The 12,114-nt window shown below is 45.7% G+C and overlaps 1 protein-coding gene across 2 annotated transcripts in view; it reads left to right on the forward strand.

The window, feature by feature from the left end:
- The first annotated feature begins 1,588 nt into the window (after positions 1–1,588).
- Positions 1,589–12,114, forward strand: part of MLLT10 (MLLT10 histone lysine methyltransferase DOT1L cofactor) — a 223,990-nt gene continuing 213,464 nt past the window's right edge. The window contains exon 1 of one of the 2 annotated variants that reach the window (XM_044295627.1): positions 1,589–1,750. The gene's annotated coding sequence lies outside the window, so the exon portion shown is untranslated. The remainder of the gene's footprint in view (positions 1,751–12,114) is intronic. The other variant, XM_044295626.1, reaches the window with a different exon arrangement.

Below are 12,114 nucleotides of genomic sequence, written 5' to 3' on the forward strand. Positions count from 1 at the left end.
CCTCTTTCTGCTTGGTCACAAACACTGATCTTATTACTTGGTGACAATAACGTTTGTTCATCTCTAAAGACCTGCTCTTGACTATTTTTTTTAATTTTTTTTATTTTTTTTTAGTTTATGGAGGTCATTTACAAAGACCATCTTTTTCGCATTCCCCCCCCCCCCCCCGGTGGATTAATAATTCAACAAATTTATGCCGAGATATGCGCCTGGTAATAAATGACACATTGCACACTTTTGGCAGTCCATCCCCTGATCGGAGTAGTTTTTACCCCTCTTTTACGGCTTCTTTCAGGCATAAATAGTAGTAAATTTACCAGAGTTGAAGTCCCTGGCTCCGCCACTCCCAAGTGGCAAGAAAGGCGTAAAAACACCCGTATTGGAACATGGGTGTTTATAAAAATCACAATAAGAGGTCTTGCAGCTATTTTTATGCAAAAAACTGATGTAAATGACCCCCACTATTTCTGTTTACTTGAAATGAAACACGCCACATAAAGACCTTATTGTATTTTAATGCCGCCAGCGTAAAAAGACCAATAAACTCGCATCCGTATGTACTAAGCACAGTAATGTATATTATAAGGCATCTGTCAGCAGATTTGTACCTATGACACTGGCTGACCTGTTACATGTGCGCTTGGCAGCTGAAGACATCTGTGTTGGTCCCATGTTCATATGTGCTGCATTGCTGAGAAAAATTAAGTTTAAATATATGCAAATGAGCCTCTAGGAGCAACGGGGGCGTTGCCATTACACCTAGAGGCTTATCTCTCTCTGCAACTGCCGCGTCCTCTGCACTTAGATCGACAAAGCCAGGCAGTGAAAACATCATCACTCCTGGCCCTGTCAATCAAAGTGCAGTGGCAGTTGCAGAGAGAGCTGAGCCTCTAGGTGTAATGGCAATGCCCCCGTTGCTCCTAGAGGCTCATTTGCATATATTAAAACATCATTTTTCTCAGCAATGCGGGCACATATGAACATGGGATCAACACAGATGTCTTCAGCTGCCAAGTGCACATGTAACAGGTCAGCCAGTGTCATAGGTACAAATCTGCTGACAGATGCCTTATAATATAGGGACAAAACTGCTGACGGATGCCTTATAATATAGGTACAAAACTGCTGACAGATGCCCTTTAATTTTTAAACATGTGTAATTTATAGACCTATGACGTGTAATCCACCAGCTCCTGAACCCCCCATTCAGAGAATCAATGTACAGTGTAGGCCGACCTTAATCCTGGAAATGTTGGGAAGCTGCAAAGCAATAAAAAAAATTAAGTGAAAAATGAAGGGGAGCTGGCTGCGCGCCGTGCTGCCGCTATAGAGCCCAGCACACTCCTGGATGGATGCGGTAACATGGAGAGTGTGCAGCCTGTATTATGTAACGCTCACAGGTTACTTCTGGCAGAAGATGAATTTGCCAGAGCATTTGAAGGCAGCAGCTGAGGGAGGTCTGTGGAAGGGGAAGGTTGTAAAGAGCCAGGAAATGCAGCAAGTTTGCACTAGCCTGCTTCTCCTCAGGGCACTGCCATTGTTCCCGACATAGCAAAGAGAACACAACAGGGTGGGAAGGGGAGAGGAGAAGCCTTTACATCCAGGATCCTCTCCTCTACATCCTCTCCGTCACTAGTCACACGCTGACAATCAGTGCGACAGACAGAAAGTGAACCCTCTGGAACTATCTGCACTTCTGCCACTGAACTGTGGTGTGAGCGTTGAAGTCACAAATATAGACAAACACAAGGTAACTACAGTAAGGGCGGCTTCACGCCTTGCGGAAAATTCTGCCACAAAATCTGCAGGATTTTTTGGCTGTAAAATATGGTGCAGATTTCCTGGATGAGAATCTCTCCGATCAATCCTATGGCAAACTGATTCTGCAGTAGAACATTGTAGCGGCAAAATCCGCGACAAAATCCAGCGCAGATTCTGTTGCCGATTTTTCAGCAGCATTTTCCACTGCAGAATCATTTTGCCATAGGATAATATGGTGGATGCTTGATGCAGAATTACGGTTCCGAGGTTGCACTACGTTTTTTCCGGAAGAGTAAAAATACTCCTCTTAGAAGGAGTATGAAATAAGATGATGCATGGCTGTTTTTTTTTTTTTGTTTTGGCCATAACTTTTTGAAATGATTCTGTCGATGTAGCCGTATAAGAGCTTGTTTGTGGGGCAATTGGTGGGGTAAATATAAATTATTAACTTTTTGGGGATGGCAATAGAAAAAAGCAGTTCCTCCATAGTTTTTTGTACTTTAAATTGACAACGTTCACTGTGCGTCATGACTAGCGTGTTATTCTATGGGTCAGCGCGATTATGCGGATACCAAACTACGCATAGGTTTGTGTGCTTTTTACTACTTTGTCATCATAATAGCGCATCTCATTATGTTGCTGCATTCGAAGAGCCAAAACGCGTTCACTTTTGCGCTGTTGTATCCATATGAAGGCTTGTTTTCTGGCGAGATGTAGTTTTCATTGGTACCATTTTTGGGATGTAAGGGACTTATTGATTAACTATTTACTATTTTTTGGAGGAAGGTTTTCTTCATTTTTTACATTGTTCACAGGGCAGTTTAAATAACACGTTACCTTTATTACACGGTTGTGGCCAATATTGTGTGATATTATATGTGTGTTACCACTTTTACAAAGTAAAATCACTATTTTTAATTCTTTTTTTATTCAACTTTATTAACTTTTAACTAGTTTTTTTATTTCTTATTTGGGAGCATTGCTTTTATACTGCAGAGGTATACCTTGTACACGAATGCATTATAGCCTACCATGTACAGCAGGGATGTCAAACTCGTGGCCCTCCAGCTGTTGCAAAACTACAACTCCCATCATGCCTGGGCATACTACAGCTATCAGGGAATGATGGGAGTTGTAGTTTTGCAACATCTGGAGGGCCATGAGTTTGACATCCATGATGTACAGGCAGTGTATTAGGCTGTGTCTGATGCACGGTCTAATAGACATACGATCATGGCAGTCCTGGGGGTCTTTGTTAGATCCCTGGCTGCCAAGACCAATGGTGGCAGAGGGAGCCCTCTCCCTCTAACTGGTCACCACTGACCATGGCATCTAGGGAATAAAGTGGCTGGCATCTGAGTTACTTCTGACAGATAGGCCTCATGCACACGGCCGTTGTTTTGGTCCGCATCCGAGCCGCAGTTTTGGCGGCTCGGATGCGGACCCATTCACTTCAATGGGGCCGCAAAAGATGAGGACAGCACTCTGTGTGCTGTCCGCATCTGTTGCTCCGTTCCGTGGCCCAGCAAAAAAATAAAATAACATGTCCTAGAATAGGCAGTTATATTAAGGGCTGTCCGTGCCGCTCCGTAAATTGCGGAACGCACACAGACGCCATCTGTGTTTTGCGGATCCGCGATTTGCAGACCGCAAAACACACATCGGTCGTGTGCATGTAGCCTTACAGCGAGAGCCCAGCTTCAGTCAGTGCTCCTCACCTATAGCAGCCAGATTCCCAAAGCAACAGTGAAAACCAGTGCGCCTCAGCAGTGACTGACAACAGGGGGCCCCCCTCACCGTCATGATCAGAGTGTTCCCAAAAGTGAGTACTAGAGTACCCCAACAATGACAGCAGAGCACCCTCCAAGACTGAAAGAGTGCTCCCCAAACAGTGGCAGCCAGTATCCTCCCAACAGTGACACCAAAGTGTTCCCCCACTAGTGACAGCTAGACTGCCCCCGCTCAACCAGTGCTTCCCTCTGATGTTTCTCACTGGCTCCTGTCAGGCAGGATTTTACTGGGGCCCCATACTGTGCAGCTATGCCCCTCAGACCACACCCAGCGAGGAGCCACGGCAGGAGAATTGAGGTCGTCGCATTTTCATACACTGGGAACCCGGCTTGTTGGGCCCCCATGTTGATCTGGAGTGCTCGGTAGTGCAGGGAGAAAAAGTAGGGATCAAACATGATGAGTGGTGCTCGGTTGAAGAGCTTCACCTTCACACGGGCAGATAACTGTCGGTAGCACATCTCTGCTGGCAAAAGATACATTTTATGCCTTCTTATAGGGATTTTAAAAAATCTATATTCATAGAGAATTGTTTAAACAATTTTTGGCTCTTTCTCATAAAGTAGCATGCCATTGAAAATTAGCCCTTTAGCAGCCAACAAAGATATAGAAAACTCCCATGTAGAGAGGGAACCCATTAATTTACTGCTGTGAGGGACAGATGTTATCTGTTAGTATAATAGTAGAATTGGGGTGATAGGATGACACCTCTATTGTCCTTTCCATAGGCCTAGATAAAGATGCCCCCAGAACAGCACTTAGGGCCCTATTAGACCTACAGATTCTGCAGGAGATTGTCGGGAGGAAACCGTTCCTTTCCGCAATTGCCTGCTCGCTAGCGGAGGAGACTTCTGCTGTTACATGTAGCGATCTCCTCTTCAGTATGTGGACAAGTGATCGCTAATGCCATCCCTCATCCCCATGCTGAATCATTGTTTGATGGCAGCAGGGTGTTTTTAAAAACATGTTGAATGACTCAAATTACCCGATGAACGAGCATTTGCTCATTCATCAGGTAATCGCGGCAGTATTATACTGCCGGATCATTGCTAAAGAGCATTCATACGAACGCTTGTTAGCGATGATCTTAGCGATTATCTGCAGGTGTAATAGGGCCTTTATCGATGTGCCATGTCAGTGGTGGCGAACCTATGGCACGCGTGGGCATGTGCACCCTGGAAAAAGTCTAAGGCGTACCAATACTTTTCCTGCCATTCATCAGCGCATGTGAACAGCACAGACAGCGCAGCGATGCTGCTGCTGCCTGAAACAACCAATAACAAAGCTCCTTACAGAAAGAAGCTTTGGTATTAGTCGCTTTGAGCGGGCTGCCGGAGCATTTGGAGTACCGGTTTCTAGATGTGGAGGCTCCTGCAGTGGCACGCAATCTTCACCCTTAGGCGCTCGGCAGGTTAAGCAGCCTTGCTGGGCAGTGGGGTCCCTGACGTTGCAGTGGTGGCCAGTGGGCTTTAGCGGGTGTCCCAGCTCTGAGCGCTGTAGTGAAGACCGTCTCAATATAAAGTCTATGGGACTGTCTTCACCATCCTGCTCAGCAGGAGGAGAAGCAGCGCTCTGCTGAGTGCTTCAGACTGCTCCTCGTTATAGAGATCAGCAGGGGTCTCAGAGCTGGGACCCCCGCTATGCATATCAACAGTGTCAAAAAAAAGTGTAGTAAATGTATGATGTTGGACAGGGTGCCTGTCTGGGGGTTCTGAGCTTCTGAGTGGGGGGTCTGGATCGAATGCAGGCAGCTGTTATAGCTAAATGGTCAAGTACATAGGAAGATATACTATATTGGACTGCACTATTCAGGTTCCATTACCATGTTGGCACTTTGTGATAAATAAGGTGGGTTTTGGGTTGCAGTTTGGGCACTCGGTCTGTAAAAGGTTTGCCATCACTATACTGTGTGATGCTCTAATTCAGTAATAGGCAAACTGCGGCTCTCCAGCTCTTGCAGAACTACAACTCCCAGCATGCAAAGACTGTCTACAGCTTTCAGCTAGCAGCAGGGCATGGTGGGAGTTGTAGTTTTGCAACAGCTGGAGAGCCGCAGTTTGCCTATCACTGCTCTAATTGAGTCACTCACCCTCTTCCCTCTCTGGTCAGTGAGTGAATGGTCAAACTGAGAAAGTCAAGCAAGGCTGTTTGCCATGCTAAAAGTCCAAACAAAGGAGACAACTGCAACTCTCTGGTGACCAGAAACGCGGGACAGCGCATAGGCCAGCGCTTTTTCCGACAGTGTGCAAGTAGGGCCATCTTTAATATTGATTGGACCCTGGGCAAGAATTTACTTGGGCCCCCTGGATCCCGCCTTCCCACACCCTAGCAGGCAATCACGCCCTCCACCACAACACACCCCTTCTCCAACCACCCAGCACCCTTACTCACATAAAACAAGTTATATATATATATATTATAGCTTACAGTGAATTACTGTAAATACTTACAGTTCTGAAGACTCCAGCAGGCTCAGGATCAGTGCTTTGGGCAGTTGGGCTCAGGGCTGGAAGTGGGCACCGCTCTGCAGTTTAGGAAGGAGAGTGGGGCTCGGCTCACGCTAGCGTTGCAGTGCCTCCGCGTGACGTCACGGCGCGCGGCGTACGCAAAGGGCTGGGGAGATCGGGAGGAGGAGCAAGCTAGTAAGTCCTTCAGGATGCGAGCCATGCTGCTCGCATTGTGAAGGATAAGATCGGGACACGGAGCCGACGGAGCAGAAGCAAGATATTTTATGACAATGTCATTGAATTTGTGGGCAGTGGCCTGCGGGGATCAAGAGGCAGCTGCCCCTTTTGCCCTGCGTTAAAGACGGCCCTGATTGGGGATCTGTGGATGACACTGTTATGGGGATCTGTGGATGACGTACTGTTATGGGGGCATCTGTGGATGACACTGTTATGGGGGCATCTGTGGATGACACTGTTATGGGGGCATCTGTGGATGACACAGTTTTGGGCATCTGTGGATGACACACTGTTATGGGGGATTTGTGGATGACACACTGTTATGAGGGTATCTGTGGATGACACTGTTATGGGGGCATCTGTGGATGACACTGTTATGGGGGCATCTGTGGATGACACTGTTATGGGGGCATCTGTGGATGACACTGTTATGGGGGCATCTGTGGATGACACTGTTATGGGGGCATCTGTGGATGACACTTATGGGGATATGTGGATGACACTTATGGGGATCTGTGGATGACACTGTTATGGGGGATCTGTGGATGGCACTGTTATGGGGGGCATCTGTGGATGACACTGTTATGGGGGATCTGTGGATGACACTGTTATGGGGATCTGTGGATGACACTGTTATGGGTGATCTGTGGATGACACTGTTATGGGGCATCTGTGGATGACACTATTATGGGGGCATCTGTGGATGACACTATTATGGGGGCATCTGTGGATGACACTGTTATGAGGATATGTGGATGACACTGTTATGGGGGCAACTGTGGATGACGCACTGTTATGGGGCAACTGTGGATGATGCACTGTTATGGGGATCTGTGGGGATCAACTGGGCCCAGAGCAGCTGCCCCTTTTGCCCCGCATTAAAGACGGCCCTGTGTGCAAGCAAAGCCACCGCTGCTGGATTGCAGGATGGTCGTAGCCCGTGGAATTGAGCAATGTGTAATGTGCAATGGAAAAGGTGAAATCCGCTGGCTTTTCTGTGGCAACAACTGCATGGCCCTGTCAAACAACGAGCAGAGGGCATAGTAGTTGCAGAGAGAGCAGAGACTCTAGGTGTTATGGCAATGCCCCCATTACTCCTAGAGGCTCATTTGCATATATTAAAACATCATTTTTCTCAGCAATGCGGGCACATATGGACATGGGACCAACACAGATGCCTTCACCAAGTGCACATGGAACAGGTCAGCCAGTGTCATAGGTACAAAACTGCTGACAGATGCCCTTTAAGATCACTACATGAGCACAATCAGCAATTCTGAAAGAATTGAGAAAGAACCCAAGGGTAACATCAAAAGGCATACAGGAGAATTTACAAAATACTAAAACTTCTGTTCATATGTCCACTATTAAAAAAAACATTGAACAAGAATGGTGCTTGAGGAAGGACACCATGAAGGAAGCCAGTACTGTCCAAAAACACTGTGGCCCTCTCAGGTTTGCCTGACCACCTGGATGTTCTAAATAGACTTCTGGGAAAATGTTCTATGGACAAATGAGACAACAGTTTAGAGGAAAAAGAACAATGGACATTGAAACAAAACCTCTTCCTACTTGTGAAGCATGCTGGTTTGGGGCTGCTTTGCAGCTTTAGGGCCTGGACGTCTTGCGATAACTGAGGGAACAATGAATTTTAAGGTGTAGCAAAACATTTTACAGGGGAATGTAAGAGTACCTGTCCATGACCACAAGTTGAACAGATGTTGGGTGACGAAAAAAAAGACAATGTACATCAACTAAAGAACAGTTGAAAATAAGATTTGTATTATGGAAAGGCCAAGTCAGAGTCCTGAGACACATTTGCGGGAGGAATGGTCCAAAACTCCTCCTCAACATTGTGCAACTTTTTGAAGCTACAGGAAATATGTCATGGAAGTGATTATTACATTCAATGGTTCACTTTTTCTCCTTGCACTCAATGTGCTCTATAAGGCCTCAGGAACATGACGTGTCCGTATTGCGGGTCACAAACTACGGAACTGCAAAAAGCGGATTCCTTTCTGTGTGCACTCCACATGTTCCTCACTCCCATGACTATTCTCATCTGCAGTACAGACATGTGTTATCATTTGTGGAATGGATATACAGATGCAGACACTAGACGGATGACATCCATGTCTTGTCCGTTTTTTTGTTTTTTTTGCGTCCCCATAGAAATGAATGGGTCTGTGTATTATCTGCAAAAAATGCAGATCAGATGCAAAATACAATCGTGTGCATGAGGACTGAAACACATGAACGGTACCACTGTTTGTAGGTTATTACTTATGGTACTTTGTGCTTGTCTATAATTGATAACAATCAGACCACATTTTATAAGTAATCAATGCAGAAATTCAGGTAGTTCCAAATGGTCCACTTACCTTCTCTTGCAGTTGAATGTGGATGCATATACACGTAACAATTTGATAGGTAAAGAAAATCTAGATAATTTATATAGCTGAACTATAGATCTGTCTCGTCTATCCATTTCAAATGCCTCTCCATCCATATCATTGGCACATTGGTAAATATACAAACAGATAAGGGAGGCTGTGGAGCAGGGACCAGCAACCTCAGGCAGTCCAGCTGTGGTGAAACTACAACTTCCAGCATGCACAGTCACTTGTCTGTTCTCAGAACTCCCACAGAAGGGAATGGAGCATGCTGGGAGTTGTAGTTTCACAACAGCTGTAGTGCCGGAGGTTGCTGACCCCCTTGCTGTAGAGGAGACAGAGACATTTATATAGATGACATGAATGGAAAGGGACAAATTGAGTGTATAAGGGTAAGGCCGCGTTCACATCTGCGCTGTGAGCTCTGCCAGTCTGTAGCGGCAGAGGAACGGACTGCCGGAGTTCACTGTATCTGGCATAGCACCGCTTTCCGGCATATATACTGTGTGCAGTATTTTTTTTCCGGTTGCTTTCCGGCATATATGCTGTGTGCAGTATTTTTTTTCCGGTTGCTTTCCAGCATATATGCTGTGTGCAGTATTTTTTGTCCGGTCACTTTCCGGCATATATGCTGTGTGCAGTATTTTTTGTCCGGTTACTTTCCGGCATATATGCTGTGTGCAGTATTTTTTGTCCGGTCGCTTTCCGGCATATACGCCGGATACAGTGACTGGATCAGAGTGCGGAGTTCACAACGTAGATGTGAACCCGGCCTAAGTTTACACAATCCATGCACAGGCTGTACCCTATTCACATAGATAGAATGGATTTTCATTTGCAGAAATGTTACAAACCATACCCCAATATTGCAGCAAGATCTTATTAAAGAATTCCTAACACTGTCTTTGGAAGCAGAGGTTCTGGTCATCATGGAGTCAGAGGGTATTGACATAGTAAGACAGTGATGTAGCAAAATGTAAATAGCGTCTCTAGTCAGGAAGGGGGATTTCTTTTCGAGACGTTACCTTCCTCTTTTTATTGTCTGCTCAGTATAATTCAATTAATTACTGTCTGTGTTTCTGTGCAGCGATTAGCTGGTCTAGTCCATTAGTAATCAATCTAGGAAATAGCTCAGCTGTCCTTACATTACACGTGTGTATATACAGTATATTACATGACCATTATAAGAAAGTGGACGCCTGAATGCTGCATATATACTGGTATAGTTTCTCTCTACAGGATCATCTCCTTTACAACAAGGCAGAACTAATAAAATATGAAAAGACATCCAGATGTGTTTGTAGAGCATCACATCCCAAAATCCTGGCTATGAAATTGGTTGCCCAATGTGGTGCTCACATGGATGTCATCGAGGGTCCTCTGATCAGCACACCCCTTTATAAGCCACAGTGGAAAGCCGCAAACAAGCAGTGCTCTGGCATACTTAAAGGGGTTTTGCCATCACATACAATGGGGGCATATTAATAGGATATGCCCTCATTGTCTGATAGAGGTGGTACCCACACCTACAACCAAAACGGAGAGGGAAAATTAATGGAGGGCGCACTGCGCATGCGCTGCCGCCCTCCATTCATTTCAATGGGGCCGCCGAAAATAGCCGAGCACTGGCTAGGCTTTTTCCCTCTGCCCCATAGAAATGATTGGGAGCAGGGGCGGCGTGTGCGCGGTGCGCTCCCATTCACTTGTATGGGAGCAGAGGGCAGCAGCGCTTGGTGGTGGACGGACCACGAGGAATTGGAATATCCCCTTAAAGGCTATGTTCACCTTTGGGGACAATATATTTTTTTGATGATTGCATTTTACTCATTTGGGTCAAAAAATCATTTTTTTCAATTGGTCCTTATTAAAAATATTAAGCCATTTTGTGACAAAGGGTTAACTGTTTTTCTAGCTGTGTAAATGGTACTTTCACTTTGAGCTGGTTAACTAATCACCCTTATTTCTAATTTACTGAGAGCAGAGATAAGGAGCCCGTCAGCTCCCTGTCTGACGGACCAGAGAGAAAAGTCAGATCCTGCTAGTAGAGCATCTCAGCTCTGTACAGAGAAAAGGACTCCATATTTTTAATAAAGACCAATTGAAAATATATTTATGTTTTTAGCTCATAATGAGTACAATGCACAAAAAAATTGCCCCCAAAGGTGTACATAGCCTTTAAAAAGGTATTCTGGTTATAGAAAGTTATCCCCTTTTCCCAGTTTCCAGTAGAAGGACCAACACAATCATGAAAACAGGGGCCTGTACCCTTTGGAGCCACCCTGAAATGGACAGAGCAGCTGGTTGGAAAAGCACTCCGCCACTCCATTCGCTTCTATGGGTGCGCAAAAAATATCTCAGCACAGCGCTGGGCAATCTCCAGCGCTCCCATATAAATGAATAGAGCGGCGGCTTGCTTTTCCAACCAGCCACCCCCTCCATTTCAGGGAGGCTCCACAGGATACCGAGCCCCGGTTCTCATGATCATGGGAGGCCCAGCGGTAGGACTACGAGCAATCTGATCCACAGGATAGGGGATAACTTTCTATAACTAGAATACCCCTTTAAGCTGTCTATCTATACGAATAACATGGTCAATGCAAAAAACAAAGTGGGTCAGCACATCCCAAGTGAAGTAAATTCATAGATTCACGCTGCTGTGGTTGCAATGCAAAAGCAAACTAACACAAAAGATGCAGCAGCAGAATTTTGAACTGCCCTACTGCTATATTTGCTATATGTAGAAATGTTAAGCTTTTACTGCACATTTTGTGTGTAAGCCCATCTGCCATGACAAGGCGACCACATCAGAAGGGATTTGACACAAACAAACACTTGCTTTTCTTGGGCCTAGGGCTCCAAAGTGAATTCATGGCATCCAGCTCTACTCTGCTATGTCAGCTTTATCCGATAATTGTAATCCAAAGGTGAAACTGCTCTTAGGGATCTGTTCACATCTACATCAGCGTATCCATTTTTTTGTTCCATCACAGGATGCTGAATCCTTCACACCATGGATAACCCCACAATCACGAGGATGAGGGCTGTAGTACCCAGTTTGGACAGGATAAGTGTGTGCTCTGTGCTCCATTTATTCCCAGTCCCATAGACTGAGAATGTAGTGGCGGCACGCATGCCTAACCTGCTGCTCCGTCCCAGGACTCCCAGTGGTCAGAGCTCCAGCGATCAGTTGTCTCCTATCCTGGTGGCAGGCGATTACTTTAATACATGTCACAACCACTTTAATGTCATCGGACTCTTCAGCACAACCTGCAGTGTTGTGATGGGTCGCACGCCCGATCTTATGCCCTTGTCAGGAGAACTGGTTGGCTGAAGGAGCTAAACCCATTGAGGTCTTCACACGTGGCAGAAATTTTTGCGACTGAAAATTATTTTCATTCATCTGAACGGGTTGGTTCTGGCTGCAGAGCAGTTTCTCATTTGGTACAACTCATTATGGCAAAGTACACAATGTACCTCGTCGCATTCTC

The sequence above is a fragment of the Bufo gargarizans genome, chromosome 5 (genome assembly GCF_014858855.1).
Source record: "Bufo gargarizans isolate SCDJY-AF-19 chromosome 5, ASM1485885v1, whole genome shotgun sequence".
Taxonomy (NCBI): Eukaryota; Metazoa; Chordata; class Amphibia; order Anura; family Bufonidae; genus Bufo; species Bufo gargarizans.